Source organism: Agelaius phoeniceus, chromosome 1, assembly GCF_051311805.1.
Source record: "Agelaius phoeniceus isolate bAgePho1 chromosome 1, bAgePho1.hap1, whole genome shotgun sequence".
In the NCBI taxonomy this organism is placed as follows: Eukaryota; Metazoa; Chordata; class Aves; order Passeriformes; family Icteridae; genus Agelaius; species Agelaius phoeniceus.
In genome coordinates this window covers 146,515,363-146,531,403 of record NC_135265.1, presented here as the reverse complement: position 1 = coordinate 146,531,403, position 16,041 = coordinate 146,515,363, and the positions used below count along the sequence as shown (strand labels likewise).

Sequence of the window (16,041 nt, the reverse complement as noted above, 5' to 3'; positions counted from 1 at the left end):
ATGGTTTGTAGACATGGCTGTGCTGATTTGGGTCTGGAGGCATCCCTTTGCAGCATAGAAAGTCTAGGAGGTTTTATTTTAAATGCCTGGGCATGGAAACACCAGAAATTAGTGACTACTAGTGGCCTTTAGTGTAGTTACTAATTTGTGTAAGATGGAGTCATTAAAGGCAGCTAATACAAGCACCATAAGTGGGTCAGGCAAAACAAACATCCAAAAAAGCCAAAATAACTCGATGCTTTTAGGGAACCCCCACAGCAGACAGGGAAGAGTGGAAGTATTGATCAAACTTAATGCTGCACAAAAGGGAAGAAAAGTGGTGTGAGGTCAGAGCATTGAAAGGGAGGTGTGTGTCTGGGTGAAAGACTTGCTCAGCAGTGGAGGTGCCTTTCACCAAGGAAGGATCTGAGGAGCTGCACAGGCAGAGCCAGGGGTACTGCACATTGCACTGACAGCTGGGAGACAGACTGGGTTTCAAAGGAAAATGTGTGTCCCATTTGCCAAAGACAGCAAGAGCTGCAGGCTGACCACTGGCAAAGGGGAGAGTCTAATTTTGAGGTGGCAAGGCAGAAGCAACAGGACAGGCCAGAAAAAATACCAGTGAGATTGTTGTAACTAGGGGTGTAGTTGAAAGCCTTCCCACCCCTTTGTTCTGCTGGGTTACTTCCCTCAGTGACACTGTGCTTTAATGCTGTAGGATGCCCAGGTTTTACTGGCTATTTCCTAGTGAGCACAGAGGGTTCTGGGAATAAAAAATAGTTTTTGATTTAGTGCCAAAATCTACAAAGCACTTTGAATTTCCAAACAGGTGAACGTTATTCGTGGCAATACATGGCCTGAGCCTGAAATAGAGCAGGACATGACTTTGTTCCTGTCTCAGTCTTGCAGTGGGGACAAACCACATGAGAATGACACAATCAAAGGTGAAAGAACAAAAACATAAAGCCATGACTCCAGAATTTCACAGCCTGAAAAGCAGATCACAGGGAAATCCTTTCTAACCATCACAGCAGGAGCAATATTTGCCTGTATTTTATCAGCCCAGTGAGAAAATCAGGACAACCTCTGTGCATTGGCAACGTGCCTTGCCACCACCTAGGGCTGTGGTTGGCTCAGAATATCAGCATGTTTGAGGCATTCTGCAGAAAAGCCAATTTTTAAATGACATAGGGTCAGGCTCCAACCACCCTAGAATAAATGGAACTCTTACCATATCTTTAAGGGAGCTTTAGATTAAGACAAAGGGATGTAATTAATTTATCCCAGAGCCTTTGGAAACCTCCATTCTGAGAAAGCTTTTCAATGAAAGTTCATTGATAAAAAGGACTCAGAGAACTGGACTGTTGGTTGAATAAACTTCCTTATGTACTGTGAGGTTGCTGGTAGAACATCTGATCTTTTGAGCCCACATTCAGATATTTATTTACTAAAGAAACTGACAGTTTTATTATTAAGAATTATTTTTTTCTGTAGTTTGTGTCACTATGAGTCCAATGTTGTCCCTTAATGTTGCAATATACATTTTAAAATAGTCAATATTTTAAAATATTAATTTATCAACATTGAAGAATGTATTAGTAAGAGACATAAACATATATCTTTATGGGACAATTAAAATTATAATCATATACCATTTTTGCTATGTATTCCAGAGTTAGAATGAAGAACAGAGAGATTCCAGTTTCAGGTGCAAAACTAATGCATCAGAAGGATAATTTACTGTGCCCTGAAAAATGCACTCATATTAAAAAATAAACTGGAAAAAAATTCTGGGTTATTTTAGAAGGCATTTGTTTTAATTTTAATAAGAACAACTTAAAATGGAACTTTTTAAAGATAAAAGTATCAATAATCACCTATGACTTATAAAAGATATTTCCTTTCCATTATGCAGAGGAGGCTGTGATGACGTTTGTTGCCTCTGCAGCTCTGGAAGCAGCAAGATCTGGAGTCAGTATGTCTGCTAGCTCTGCCAGTTCATAGGGACATAAATCAACAGCTTGCTGACCTCAGAATTGTCTGTCCTTTAGCCATTTCTATGCTGTTCACTGATTTATTCCTTACCATATTCTGTCTGGTCCAGACTAACTACCTTTTCTAAATGCACTGGTTAAATATGAGTTTGATTCACAGCCCAGCAGATCCTTGTTTTCCTGATTTTCATTCCGTATTTTTTTGTCTCATATATATTTTTTTCTTTGGCTTTTCCTTCATCCACCATGCTGTTTGTTTTCTCTGGTAACATGACAGATGCACTTTTATAAGGTGCAGCTTTGTAGTTAAATCCTGCCTAGATTTTCACTGGATTTTGTCAGTGCAAGCCAGGAGCAGGACTGAGAGTCTGACCTACTCAAGGATTTAATTCCTTTTCCCACTGAGTCCCTGCCCCACTGGAGCAAGACAGTAAGCAAGTGTGTGTTAACAGAGTGCTGATCCTTCTCTTCTCTTAGATCATGCTTATCCAACAATTACAGACTCTGATTTCCTAAGTGAGAGGATGGGAGCAGCCTCTTTCATCCCTACAAACTCATGGGACTGCCACAGTCCTGTCTGCTTCTCTGCCATGAGTGCTGAAGGTGCTCACTTTAGTTTTTTCAGCTGTTTTAGTAACTTCCTTAATTTAAGACTTAGCTCATGCTGGGCCTAACAGAAGAGGCAGATTTGGAGGTCTTAGGTTGTGCTATAATTTTCTATAGGTTGTGCTATAACTTGTCTCCTTTCTATAAGAAGGGGTGAAAAAAGACAGCAGTGCAGAGTCCTTAAATAGCATAAAGAATTATTATATAATTTCTGATTTAGGTGTTAAAGGGAAATCCTATCAGTGTACTACCAGTGCTTTTAAAAGAATAATTTGATATAGCAGTTTTTATAAGATTGAGATTGCAGCATTTACAGTCATGATATTTAGATAAACACTTTATCTTCCTCCTCACACATTGCTAGATCCACAGCCCTTTTCACACCCATAATTTGGGCTAAGCTTTGTTAATCCTTATCAATGCTTCCAAATAAGACTCTGGTGAAAACTACCTGGTATTTTGGTATTTAGGAAAAGCAATCTAAGAATTAAACATACACAAAATATCTGCAGGAAATGTATTTTAAATTAGGGCTTTTGTAAGGAAAGCTTGGTGACTGTAGAAATTTCAAACTCTGCTGCCAGCAATTATTAAATCTTCCATTGCTTTGCTCTATTCAAGGCAGACTCAGACAAGGAATTATTCTAGTTATGAGTAGATGGATATTGTCTCATCTCTTTTATCAGAATGAGGTTATCAAGACAAAGCAAAACAGAGAGATCCTGGTGGGGATCAGAAATAGTGAGTATTAGAATCTATACAGTTTTAAGAAAATGAAAAGCATGTCAGCTTCAAATGTGAAAAGAGTAAGGGATGATCTAAAAATTGCAAATATCAATGCTATATTCTTCATTTTCTATAAAGCAGGCAAAACATTTTGCATTCAACTCTATTAAATAAGTTTCACCATTTTCAGCTTTTGACAGCTTATGTTCCAATGTAATGTAGTTTAGATTAAAACAGAAATGTTTGACAGATTCATTCCAGTACTCGGATGTACAGTGAAAAGTCTCTTGTGCCTTTGCATATGGTGAGGTTTGGAAGAAATAATTTATACAGAAAGCCATTGAAACTGCAAAATATCTGCATTAGCAATTGAAACTGCAAAATATCTGCATTAAGCTGGTAAATTAAATAAGGTCTGGATACTGCCATGCAAAAACAAGTCCTGCACAGGCTGTGGGAGTTATATTTCAATATGACAAAAAGGGCAGGGTTTTTGTGTTTCATTTCTGTTACATGGTTGTCTGTGGGAACTGGACTAAGTATCCTGATGGACATTGTGCCTTCCATGCAGACCAGTGGGTGCTCAGATCCTGCATCTGTTGAGAAAAAGATTGGAAGTCAGTTACAGTGGATTTTACCAGGGATATCGGATCTGCTCCGAGTTGTTTTTCACTGCTTAACTGCACTGAGCAATTAAACCAAAGTGTCAATTTAAGTTTGCTGTTCTATGGGGTTTGAGGGAGACTTAGTCTGGAAATGAGCACACAAACACACAAAAAACCTCGCAGTGATACTTGCAAAAATCTCCCCATGCTCCAGCAATCATCCAAGTGGAAATCAAGGCTCTCAGAGAAGCCAATGGAGTCCTTTACCAGGATATGATGTAAAATCCCAGCTGTTCATGTGAAGAGCTTTCTAAGACAGATGTTATGATTCTGATTCTTGACAAGTGTTTCTGGAATTCACCATTTGAATGACAACAGACTTGTGCCTTAAAAACCTATTAGCATGAGCTAACTTAGAATTAGAAGCATGTTCTTTCAAAATATATTTATTATGAAAAATAAAAAAAATAGGCAAAGAAGGGAAGGCAGAGGTGGTATGAAATTGCATCCATGTATTTCAATAGGTAGTAATCGAAAAGTGAAATATTACAGTCTTGCATCTATAACTCAATTGACCTTACTGTCAAACTGGCATCCCTCCAATTTAATTCTAAAACTAAAATTTCAAAGCCAATGTTGAGTAAAAGAAGATGAACTATTAGTCATTACTTCATGGATTTATTTATAACTGCAGTCAGTTTTCCAAAAATATGGCAGGCAAAGGGCAAACCCCATCCTGGGCTGCATCAAACCCAGCACGAGCAGACAGGCAGCAGAGGTGATTCTCTCCCTGAGCTCAGCCTTGGAGCCCTGTGTGCAGGGCTGGGCCCCACCAGTTCAGAGGGATGTGAAGGTCCTTGAATGTGTTCCAAGGAGGGTAAAAGAGCCAGTGAGAGGGCTGGAAGTCGTGTCCTGTGAGGAGCAGCTGAGGGCTCTGGGCTTGTCTGGTTTGGAGAAGTGGAGGCTGAGGGGTGACCTCGTGGTTCTCTACAGGGAATGGCGGTGCTCAGGGCTCCTGTCTAGGGTTCAGTGATAGAACGTGTGGAAATCATCCAAAGCTGCATCAACAGAGGCTCAGTGTTGATATTGGAAAGCGTTTCTTTACTGACAGGGTGGTCAAACACTGGAACAAACTTCCTAGAAACATGATCAGTATCCCAAGTCCATCACTGTTTAAGAGACATTTGGACACTAGAGTTAATAACATGCTTTAACTTTTGGTCAGCCCTGCAGTGGCCAGGCAGTTGGACTAGATGGTTATTGTAAGTCCACTTCCAACTGAACCATTCTAGTCTACTCCATTCCATTCCATTCCATCACAAAGAATTTCAATTACACAAAAGGACCTCACAATTGGACTGCCAAAGTGAACGTTTTTCTTAAATTTCTAAGTTTGCTTCTTGTTTCAGCTGCTTTTCATATGAATGGCTTTCCACCTGGAAAGTGCTAACTTAAGGTTTGCAAGCTCCAAACCTGCAAGAAAGACTGCTTTTTTTAAGATTAAGCAGCATTTGAATTTAAATTGTTCACAGTCCCTGGAGGAAATAGCCTCATTCACCCTGTAACCATTTTGGCTGTGGTACCACAGGCATTGCAATGTGATGCATAACATTGGGTCTGAAATACTAATGGGCACCAATATACAGCCCAAGTCATATTTCCATTTTGCAGCAGTGTTAATAAAGCAACTATGGAAGCTATAAGCTGCAAGGGGGGGGGGGAAAGTTACAACTGTGCAATGTTTCAGTGAGGAATTTAAGATGGCTATAACAGTTCCACAATCCATCAGTCATTTCTGTAAATAGGAAAAAAAATCAAAATCATGATGATATGTTCTGAAGATTAAAAAAACCTCTCAGTCTTGGGAGTGAGCAGTAACCTTTGAGCTGCTGCTAATTTGTCTGCCTGGCAAGTTTATCAGCCTGCTGAGGCTGAAGACTGAGACAAGCAGATCTTTGAGGAAAGGTTTTAACATATTTTGAGTGTTCATTGCTTTTTTGACAGAAAGTTCCTACCCTTCTAGGGCTGAGAGACAAAGCTGAGACTCAGTTTGTGCCCTAGAGCTGCTGAGCTCTGGCTGGGGCTGGCTCTTCCTTGGGAGTTACTGCATCCAGATAACCTGCAGCTCCTGCCTTGCTCTGCAGTAGTGTTGCTAGGCAGTTGCTAAGGCTGTTTTTGCTCCAGGCTAGATGATCTACCTGTTTACTGCACTAAACTGTGGGATTTAGGGATGGAATATTATCCCAAACCTGGGTAGTGAGCCCTGGCTGCTCCTTGTGGATAAGCAGGATGCCTGCTTGCTGTGCCCTGGCAAAGGTCTGCATGGCTCTAACACCTCTCACCTGGGGTAGGAGCCAGGCTGCAGCAGGAGACTCCCAGGACACAAGAAGGGATTTTCCTTGTGGATTTAACTCCTCAGGATGAAGACTGGGATTTCTTCCTCTGAGAGCAGCTGCCACAGGTCAGCACCCGAGTGCAAATACTGGTGTCACGTAACAAGGACCAATTGTTCTGCCTGAGTTTTCCTGGCAGTTATGGCTGATTTTGTTGCTCTAATGTTTTATCCAGTTGTTATAGTCATACCCAAAAGAAGATTTCACTTAATTAAGCAGAGGTCTTTTATGCCATAGAGAGTAGCTTATATTCCTTTAGTGATTAACAACATTTTCTGAAAATAATTTAGAGCAGGGCCAGGTTGGTCAGATCTACGTTCAACCACTGATGACAGCACTCATTTTTCTATTGCCAAGGCATTGCCCTGGACTTGCATCTGCCTTACAGAGAGATAAATGGAATGTGACTATCCCTCAGTCCTGCAGTCCCAGTAGAAGTTTTGATAAAATTTAATCTGACAAATTGGATTCAAGACATCTGGGATTAATTCTCAGTTCAGGTTTTGCTGGATATCTATCAAATGAGCCTATCAGGCAAAGTTCTGTGCACTCTCAGGTAGCTCACTTAATCCACTTTATGGTTCCTCCTCAGTGAAATAAGGCCAGTACCTTATAACTACCTTAGCAGAGGAGTCAAAAAGCATTACTGAATATGAGCTGTTCAGATGTTTGGAGAGCTGGGAGACAGAGAGGAGAGGATCAGCATTTTTTTCTTATTTAGTACGGTGATATTTTCTAAGGGAGTGTTCAGTTACCAAATTTCATTCCAGAAGAAATATTTCACAGGGCCAAATAATTCTCTATCAAATCAATTCTTTATAGTCCCTTTCTAATAAGGCTCATTTTACAGAGCTTTCTCTGTTCCATCTCTTAATGTAGTTGACATCCTGCTTGGTGCTTCATCACTTCTCTGCACTCCAAGTTTTCAAATAGTTTTTGTTTCCCTGGTGAATTATCATGATCACTGGTGATAGCTGAGAAGATGCAACAAAGCAGAGATGCTTCCTCTTTTCCTCAAGCCACGAGTTTGCATTTTTTTTCCTTTCTATGTGATTGCTAAAAAAGTTGATTCAGTTAGAAGCAGAGAGAAAGATCAAGCACCTATGTGATAGGAAGTGAAATGAATGTTCACAAAATTAGTACTGTAGGGGCTTTTGACAGATTTATGTAGGCTCTCTGCATCTGGGCATTGTCTACTTCAGTTTCAAAACGTTTCTTTTACAGAACCCATTGCAGTTGTTTTGCAGAGCTTTTTATAGGCTTGTGAAAAGAGCTGGCTGTCAGCTCCAGATTGCATCCTCCTGTCCCAAAAACAGGTATAAGATCAGCCCAGAAGGGATGCAGAGATGTTGCCTTGGCAGTGTTATGCCTGAAGGAAAGCTTAGCATCACAGAAATTGTTTTTGACTTGTCCTTAGCAGGCTTCAAGTGATGGAGATGGTCACTGGCTGTGAAGCAGGTTGGTACCAGTATTTTGCTGGTGTTGGACATCTCTGCTGATGGGCAGATGTTGTTTGCTGTCATTTTCTCTGTCATAACACCATACAGATATTTCTACCAAATTAATTATTAGGGTTATGCAGGCAAGAAATTACTCTTTTGGGAATTACTGTTCTGGCCTTTGTGCTCTGACCACTAAGAATACTCTAATTAGTTTCAAAGAGGATAGCAGTAGCCTTAATTTACAGGATTATTAGCCAGTAACAGCTCTTTAGCATTTGCTGCCCTTGTTGGTGGCCAAGCAATTGCACAAGAGGGAATGGGCACAAACTGATGCACAGAAAATTCCACTTGAAAATGAGTAAGAGTATGTTCACTGTGTGGATGACTATGCACTGCCACAAATTGTCCAGAGAGGGTGTGGAGTTCCCCTCACTGGAGATATTCCAGAACTGTCAGGACACAATCCTGTGCCATGTGCTCTGAGCAGGGAGGTTGGAGCAGATGACCCACTGTGCTCCCTTCCAGCCTGACCCATTCTGGGATTCTGTGAAACACCACAGAGATATTTCTTTGGGACTTGTTGTATTTGCTGGATACACACCAGATAAGCCTAATGTAGAACTGTTCCTGTTGTTGGACCCTGGACCACCAGATATGACAGAAGTTTCTTTGCTCATGGCTTACAGGTGACAATTGCTCCTTCTACCAGCTCCCTTTCCCCTCAAATGCTCTCCACAGAACTTACAAAGCTTGCTCTCAAGTAGAAGCTTTCACCTTTTGGTTTTGTCCCCCCATCCCAGTCACATCTCTCTCTAAAGGTGGAGATTGTTCCTGTGCCAGATTCCATGTTCATCCTACAGATGCATTCTTTCCTAGGTTATTTCAGTGGGGCTTTGCTTTGGAGTAAACTACTTGCACTGGAATTGCTTTTGTGTGTTACAGAAGTTGGTCAGAAAAAGAGTTCCTGTAATACTCACTTGTCAGATTCTGGGTAAACGAGGAGAAAGCTATAAAAATGCACATAGGTATGGAAATACACATAAGTATGGAAAGCCTGAAGAAAGGGAGTGATTTGGTGGGTGGGAGAGGGGGGAAATTAGGGAGTAATCAAGCTCCACTGAGAAATAAAGAATTTAAACTGAATGCTGATTATACAAGAGTAGTTCAACAAAAGAAGCAATAGAAAGTCTGCTAATCACAAGCAGATCATATCTGACAAAATGTGAGATAATGAATAAATTTGTTTATCTCCTTGCCTGTTCAGCCAGAATTTATTCTCACTAAATTAAAGCATAGAAAGTGGGTATGGCAAGAACTATTTTGCTTTGAGCTCCCTATATTAGTCAAAAGGAGAGATAAAGATACCTCTGGAATCTGCAAGAATGAGCAAAAAGTAGGCAGGTCCCCCAGTAAATGGGCAGAATATACCCCACAAAGCACTTCTTGTCTCTTCATTCACTGTTAGAAGAGCCTAGGAAAATTACTTGTTTTGAGGCAACCTACCAGATTAGGGCCAATTTACCTGTATGACCCAGCACCACTGTACCTCAAATCATTACCCATCAGATGTGCCTTTTCCTCATGAGAGTGAAAAATGTTTTAAAAGCTCTTTTCTGGCAAGGTAATTTGAACACGTTAAGGATGATTCAGCAAAGCCCTTAATTGCATGTCTCAGCCTATCCCTAATTAGCAGAGATCTTAAATTCTTGTACCATCCTAAGCATATCCTTGAAGTTAACTCAGGCACATACCCAAACTGCTGAGCATGCCTGGGGGAAAGCAGGTAAGTTGAGCCAGTGTTTCAGTAGCAGGCCATGTAAATGGCCAAAGATACATGATATCTTTGATAAAAACAACACCTGAACCTAGAGCAGCTGAATTTCTTCTTTATTCTATAATCACAAAATTAGCATTCCTAAATACTTGCTAAAACGTCACCTCCTTTCACTGTTCTACCGTGTGGACATGAGTTTTCTCCATCTTCCTGATACTGGACCATTGTCTGCATATTCCTGGGTGTTTTGTGCTCAAGAATGTTTTGAAAGACAGAAGTTTGAAATATCTTTGAGAATCTGGTTCTTTTCACTGCACTTCATTGAACTTGACTGCCTTGTGTTGCACCCTCAGAAGGACTGACTCTCTTTTTCCCAGGCTTCTGGAGTTCACTTTTCCAGGGTTGGGAGGTCACTAGCATTGGCTTTTTTCCACCTCAGAGTTCCTGAATTTCTGCAGGAGAGAACACAAAGTTTTGATAGTGAAAATTGCTCAATATTGTCTGGTGTTCTGATGGATGGCAGTATCCTTGCTCTGCGTCTCTTGGTACAGCAAAACACTTCAGCTGAAGAGGTTTTAAAAATCTATTTTGTCTGCTTGAATGCACGAGTTCTGTGGTAATGAACAGCTTTCTTACCAAGGTCAAATCAGACTAATTGCCACTAAGCAGATTTGTTAGTGAAAACAAGGCTGTATTATTTGATAAGAGAGTAAGGATTTAGGTTATCTTGCATTTTGCTTCTTTTGGTATACATTGAGAATTTGCAGGAAACTGGGAGGTTTATTCCTCTTTTTTTGCCCTTCCTATTGCCCAGTATGGGCACAGTCTGCATTTATACTGGCAAAGGCCCTGCCATCACCATTTATACAAATACCAGATCCATTTATACAAATCATGGTCAGGATGCAGCCCAGTGCTATGAATAGTCCTGGGACACCTGAGTCCCAACCAGCTTTTAATTTATTTATGACATTTATTTTGTTCCATACCCATACTCTGGCTGGTTGCCTGTGACCAGTACTATGGATATCCTCCAGCCTTGGTCTCCCAAACCTGGCATGTCATTTGCCTTCACAGAAAAAAATTGTCACCTTTATGTGAAACTGCAGAGATTGGCTGTGGCAAGAGATGAGATGATGGCCAGAACCATACTGCTGCTCCTACAGGTGCTGGATGTCTTGTTTCATAGTTATATTCATTCAACATGGGTTAAAAATCTGGTTAAAACCATCAGATATATGGTTTAGAGGATTTTTTTTCCATTTTGGATTATTAAAACCTGGGGCAATGTTTGTTTTTTCTCTTTTGTTGTTTCTGTAGCTTAGGGTGTACTCCACATCTTGAAAGGAGAGGGTATTTTCACTTGAGTGCTTTTGCAATTGCAGGAATGATCTCCTCAACCTCTCCTGTTCTCTTCCCCTCCATTGTGTAGCTCTGGTCATTCTTGATCCTTTGTACATTTACATTGCTGTGGTCTGCAGCGATGACTTGAGCTGAGGTTTTGTGGGTGCTTCCAGATGAAATGTTTCCAGAATTACCTGCAATTGCAAAGACTGATAGCCCAGCTGATCTCATCCATCCTGTGTTCCCAGTGCACCTACATACCCACCCAGAGGCAAAGAATCAGAGTTATTTTCAGATGTCCCTTTGAGCATCCTTGATTAAACTCTGCCAGTGTAGCCTCAACCTTCGTTTCTGCCTGGGTAGTATTCATTTCTGTCATTCTGGCCCTGGGTGGTATTGCCTTCACTGCCCTTCATTATGTGTCATACAAGGGAATTCCTTACACATTAACAGTACAGACCTTTCACTGGGACAGGAAAATGACTGCAGCCTAATTCTTGGAGTATTTCTAGCAAAACACAACATAATTGTCACAGCTGTAGTTGCCCAGCCAAGCCATCCAAGGTGAGTTGTTTTAATGACAGGGTTTTAAGCCTGGGATGTTTCCAAAATAATTTTATTTAATGAAATGAGACAATCTGCTCAGGAAACAAAAGGCACCACTCCACAGCTCCTGAGATCCATGTGGCATGAGTGAGTTTGCTTTTGAGATAGGTCCTAATCAGGTGACCAGAAAATCTTTATAACTCTGGTTTTCCTGGGTAACAGGGTGAGGCTCCATGTGTTGGCACCTTTGTGCAGCTGTAACACAATGGAACACTCTGGTGATAATCTCTGTTGGTTTCTCTCCTTGAACTGTAGTGAGGCTCATGGCAAGGAAAGCTCTCTCAATATACTCCTGTCTTTCCTGCCTCTCCTTCCAGCTGGGAAAGTGATTTTTACAGAAGAAAGAATGTCTATCTTGCAGAAACCTGTGCTGCAGGCCTATTCTTCTCCCTTTTTGATTTTGTTGGGGTTTTATTTTTAGTAAAGGCAATTCAGAATTGATTCAAAGCAGAACCAAATGCACAAGGGTGGGGTAGGGGATTAGAAAGGCACAGTAAGAATTTACCCAGAGAAAATTAATTTGAGGATCTACCTGAAATGTAGTAAATGAACCTCAGAAATACTGTGGAATTAAATTAGTGTAAAATTTATTCAGGCTTAATCATTAAAGGTCTAATTAAAAGACCATTATTTGACACTATATTGTCCCACTACCTCATGAAATATATTAGTCTGGGATTTCCTTCCTTCCTTCCTTCCTTCCTTCCTTCCTTCCTTCCTTCCTTCCTTCCTTCCTTCCTTCCTTCCTTCCTTCCTTCCTTCCTTCCTTCCTTCCTTCCTTCCTTCCTTCCTTCCTTCCTTCCTTCCTTCCTTCCTTCCTTCCTTCCTTCCTTCCTCTTCTCCTCTTTGTCCCTTTCCTCTCATTTGTCATTCCCCATGTCCTTCCCTCCCTTGGTGTCCCTCAGGAGCCTGTGCAAAAATAAAAATTGTGTTATTTTGAATGCAGAACTGCAGTTTCCAGCCTGGGGTTTGCAGACCCTCAGGGTTACTTGTAAGAAGGGGAAAGTATGAAAAGAAACTAGGAAAAGCAAATTGAGGTACTAAATCCTTGTACGATAGTTATGCCCCTGAAAATAACATTGGACCTTCAAAAAGTAAAATGGTTGGAAGCTACAAGTAAAAAGGGAATTATTACAAGAAAAAACATCAGGAGGTTTGGAAGGTCATTATGGTCAAATATATAGTGTAGGTAAACTTCAGAGGAAATCTGTTCAGTGTTAATACAATTTTAGATCAAAGGAATAACATAGTACCTGAGCTGTAGACAGTTAGTGGAATTAAACTTTTGAACCTTTTTAAGACTTTCCTGTCATTTTACATAGCCAGTAAAAAAGAAAAATCCTAGTTCCTTCCCTGCAGTAAATTTACAGAAGTTCATGAATGAATCTGAACTCAAATATTAAAGCTCTGAAACACCATGCTTTTGCTTATGTAGGAACTTGGATTCAAATGGAGCTTAAAATGATTGATGGACATGCATTTCATAGGGCACAGGTGGCATCAGAAGCTACATTTCACACAGCTGTATCTTGTGCAGCCATAAATAACTTAGCAAAAATATTTAGGTAGAATTTTTTAAGAGCTTTACGAACAAGTGATTTGTTTACAAAACAGAAAAACTGCATGAATATGCCAGGTCTGGAAGTGACAAATTCTTCATCAGGTAAAGGCACAAGGATGCAGAATAAAAATTATTTGCAATTCAAGTAATTGAAAATAATAACAGAAGCATTATATAATTAAAGCACACAAGCTTTAGTCAGGGGAATCTTTGTATGCAAAACTGTCCAGCACTTCTTGAAACAGGCCACCAGTGTCCCAGCTGTTTGTCTAAGGCCCTGCAATTTAATAGTATTTGCTCTTGAGAAGAGGTTTCAGGCTCTGCACAGACAGGTTTAAAGGAACACCACCTCCCCAAAAAGAAAAAAAATTACCCCAGAACAAAACCCCAGATCATTTCATTGCAGATGTTTGCCACCCCAGGGGATGGCAGAATCATTGTCTGCATCCTTCCTACCCTTACCCCTAGGACTGGGTTAAATGCTGGCTAGCTTTAGGGCTACACATTCCAAATCCTTTTGGATTTAAAATTTAAACCCAAGCAAAGTCACCAGCTTTCTCAAGTTGGAGCCTTCGTGTCTGATTCTCTCAGGATTTTTCTGTATATCTGTCACATCAACAGATTATTTTTTTTTCTTTATTTTGCCCAAAGCAGAGATTCTTGTGTAATCATATAACTCAAGGAGCTAGGGCTTTAGAAAAATGCTGAATATTATGTTGTACTGCTGCAATTTGTCAGAAGAATAGCTTCTCCAAGCTATTGAGATCTACAAAGTTCAGTTTAGATTTTCCAGAATAAATTGTCCCTTGACTGACAATCCAAAAGAATAGCTCCATGATTAGTGTTTTGGGACAACCTTAAAGCAGGATTTCCCTTCCTTTGCCCTTGCCCTGCAGGCAGCCTCACTCAGTTCTATCCAGCAATCAGTTAATTTCTTCACAGAGATTCCCCCAGCCATGAGCTGGGTTTCACAGGGGTTGTGGGTGCACAGTTGCCTGCAGCAGTGGAAATGTGTATAAGGAAATCAATACAGTGTTTTCTGAAGCACAGTCTCAGTAGTTGCACAGTGATCACCTTTGGCTCTTTTCTATACCCTCAATATCCCTGTTGGGCAGAGCCTAAATTTGGAACTGGGGAGCAGTTGCAGAGGGGTCTATTGAAGCCAAATCTCTGACACTGCAGTGCCAGGGAGCATTATACAGGGCCACTTCCACTCTGTGTTAACCATTTTTTATCCTGTCAGGGCAGCAGAAAAACCCTTCATATGATGGAAAATCAGCCACTTTTTGTGCAATCCCAGCCTTGTTTCCAGCTGCTTAGCTGAACACTTGGTCCACCCTCCCCACCCAGATCCCCACTGACCAGACAGAGAGAGCCCAGTCCATCCTGAGAGCCTCACCAATCTGCAGACACTCATTTAATTGCCTGCCAGGACCTTTGTGTTTCCAAAAGGGAGGATTTATACCCAAAGAGTGCTCATATCCCTGCAGTGGGGAGCCAAGAAATCTGTTGCTGGCTGCTGGTGACTCATGAGATGTCCAAGACAAGCAACTTAACTTTCTTTTTCCTCTGTTTCTGTTTTCAAAGAAACCACTTCTCAGCTGCACACCAGGGGGCTGTTGTGAGTTTGAATTAATTTGAGGCTTCCAAATTAAAATTGCTGCAATACAGCAATTCATTTCACCCTGTGAGGAACATCTCAGATCCGCTGACTCTTCCTGTGGAGGCACCTGCTTCTCTCCAAAGCCAGCTCAGCTAACAAGCTCAGGCATTTTCAGGCATTTCACTGACTCTGATGAGCTCTCTCTGAGTGTTAACTCTTCTCTTTGCAGGTCTTAGGACCCCACAGGCAGGAAACAGAATCCTAACTTGCATCACATGGGAAGTTAACTGAATATTGTGCGCAAAGCCTATTTCCAGCAAGCACAGACCTGCTGCTGTTCTATTTATGCTCTGGCTTAAAAACATTCAATTGAGGATGCCATTAGGGGGTTAATGGAAGCATTGTACTTAGAAAGTCTCTCTGCAAGCTAGGCTAGCCTCCTTACCTTACTGTGTGATCAAATTCATCATTTTCCAGCTCCTGCTGGGATTGTAAACAGTCAGATTTGAGCAAATGAGCTGCAGATGTATTTATATCAGGACGATAACATCAGGGGGGTTTGGAATGGCATGCTATGACCTGCTCAAGAATTAATGTAATTAAATTATTGTTTACAGAAAGAAAACTGGCAATTCTGGGTAGATGGTATTTTTAAACTTTCTTGAAAAGAAACTTGAGTCTGGAACATCCTTTAAAAACAGAAATTAGAGGTCAAACACTGGATGAGAAAGCAAAAATAGAGGCATTTCATCTCCAGAACTTGATGAACAGCACATACACATCACACACACAATTATATCTTGTGTTTGTGAAGATTTTAGGCACAATGACACCATCTGTATTGTCAAGGCATCCATCACTTAAGGTTGTGTGAGCAACTACTAAACAAACAATTTCCCAAACTTCAGGAGACTGAGTTTGCCTGAACTTGACATAAAAAATGGGTGCAAGATATCAAAATGGTGTCCTCATTTTATGAATGAGGGAATGCATTGCTCAAGGTCTTTTTGTTTTGTTTTTCTTTCTTTAGGGGAGGACTGGAGTGGGGCAGGGGCACACAGGACTTTGGGGGAGGGAGGCTAATTTTATTTCTATTTATTGTCTATATGTAAACAACTGGTGACATTTGAGATGACCCAAAGTATCAGTATGGGATGCTAAGTAGGACACAGAGAAAATCTCCCATTACAGCACCCTGTCTGTGCAAACAAACCAAGCCCTAGATCTCCAGGAATGATAAGGGGAAATGTAGGCACCTTGCCTACACATAGGTGCACACACATGAGCACAGCCTGTGTTAATTCTCAGAGTTAACCCTGCCTTGATGTTTGTATTTTGTTTGGAATTATTATTTCAAAGATTGATCATTTTCATACTCACAACTCTCATAGCAGCTGGGTTACTACTG

The 16,041-nt window shown here is 40.8% G+C and overlaps 1 protein-coding gene across 2 annotated transcripts in view; it reads left to right on the top strand.

Moving 5' to 3' along the window:
* Positions 1–16,041, top strand: part of KCNQ3 (potassium voltage-gated channel subfamily Q member 3) — a 191,676-nt gene that overhangs the window by 107,278 nt on the left and 68,357 nt on the right. The gene's annotated exons all lie outside the window — the stretch shown is intronic.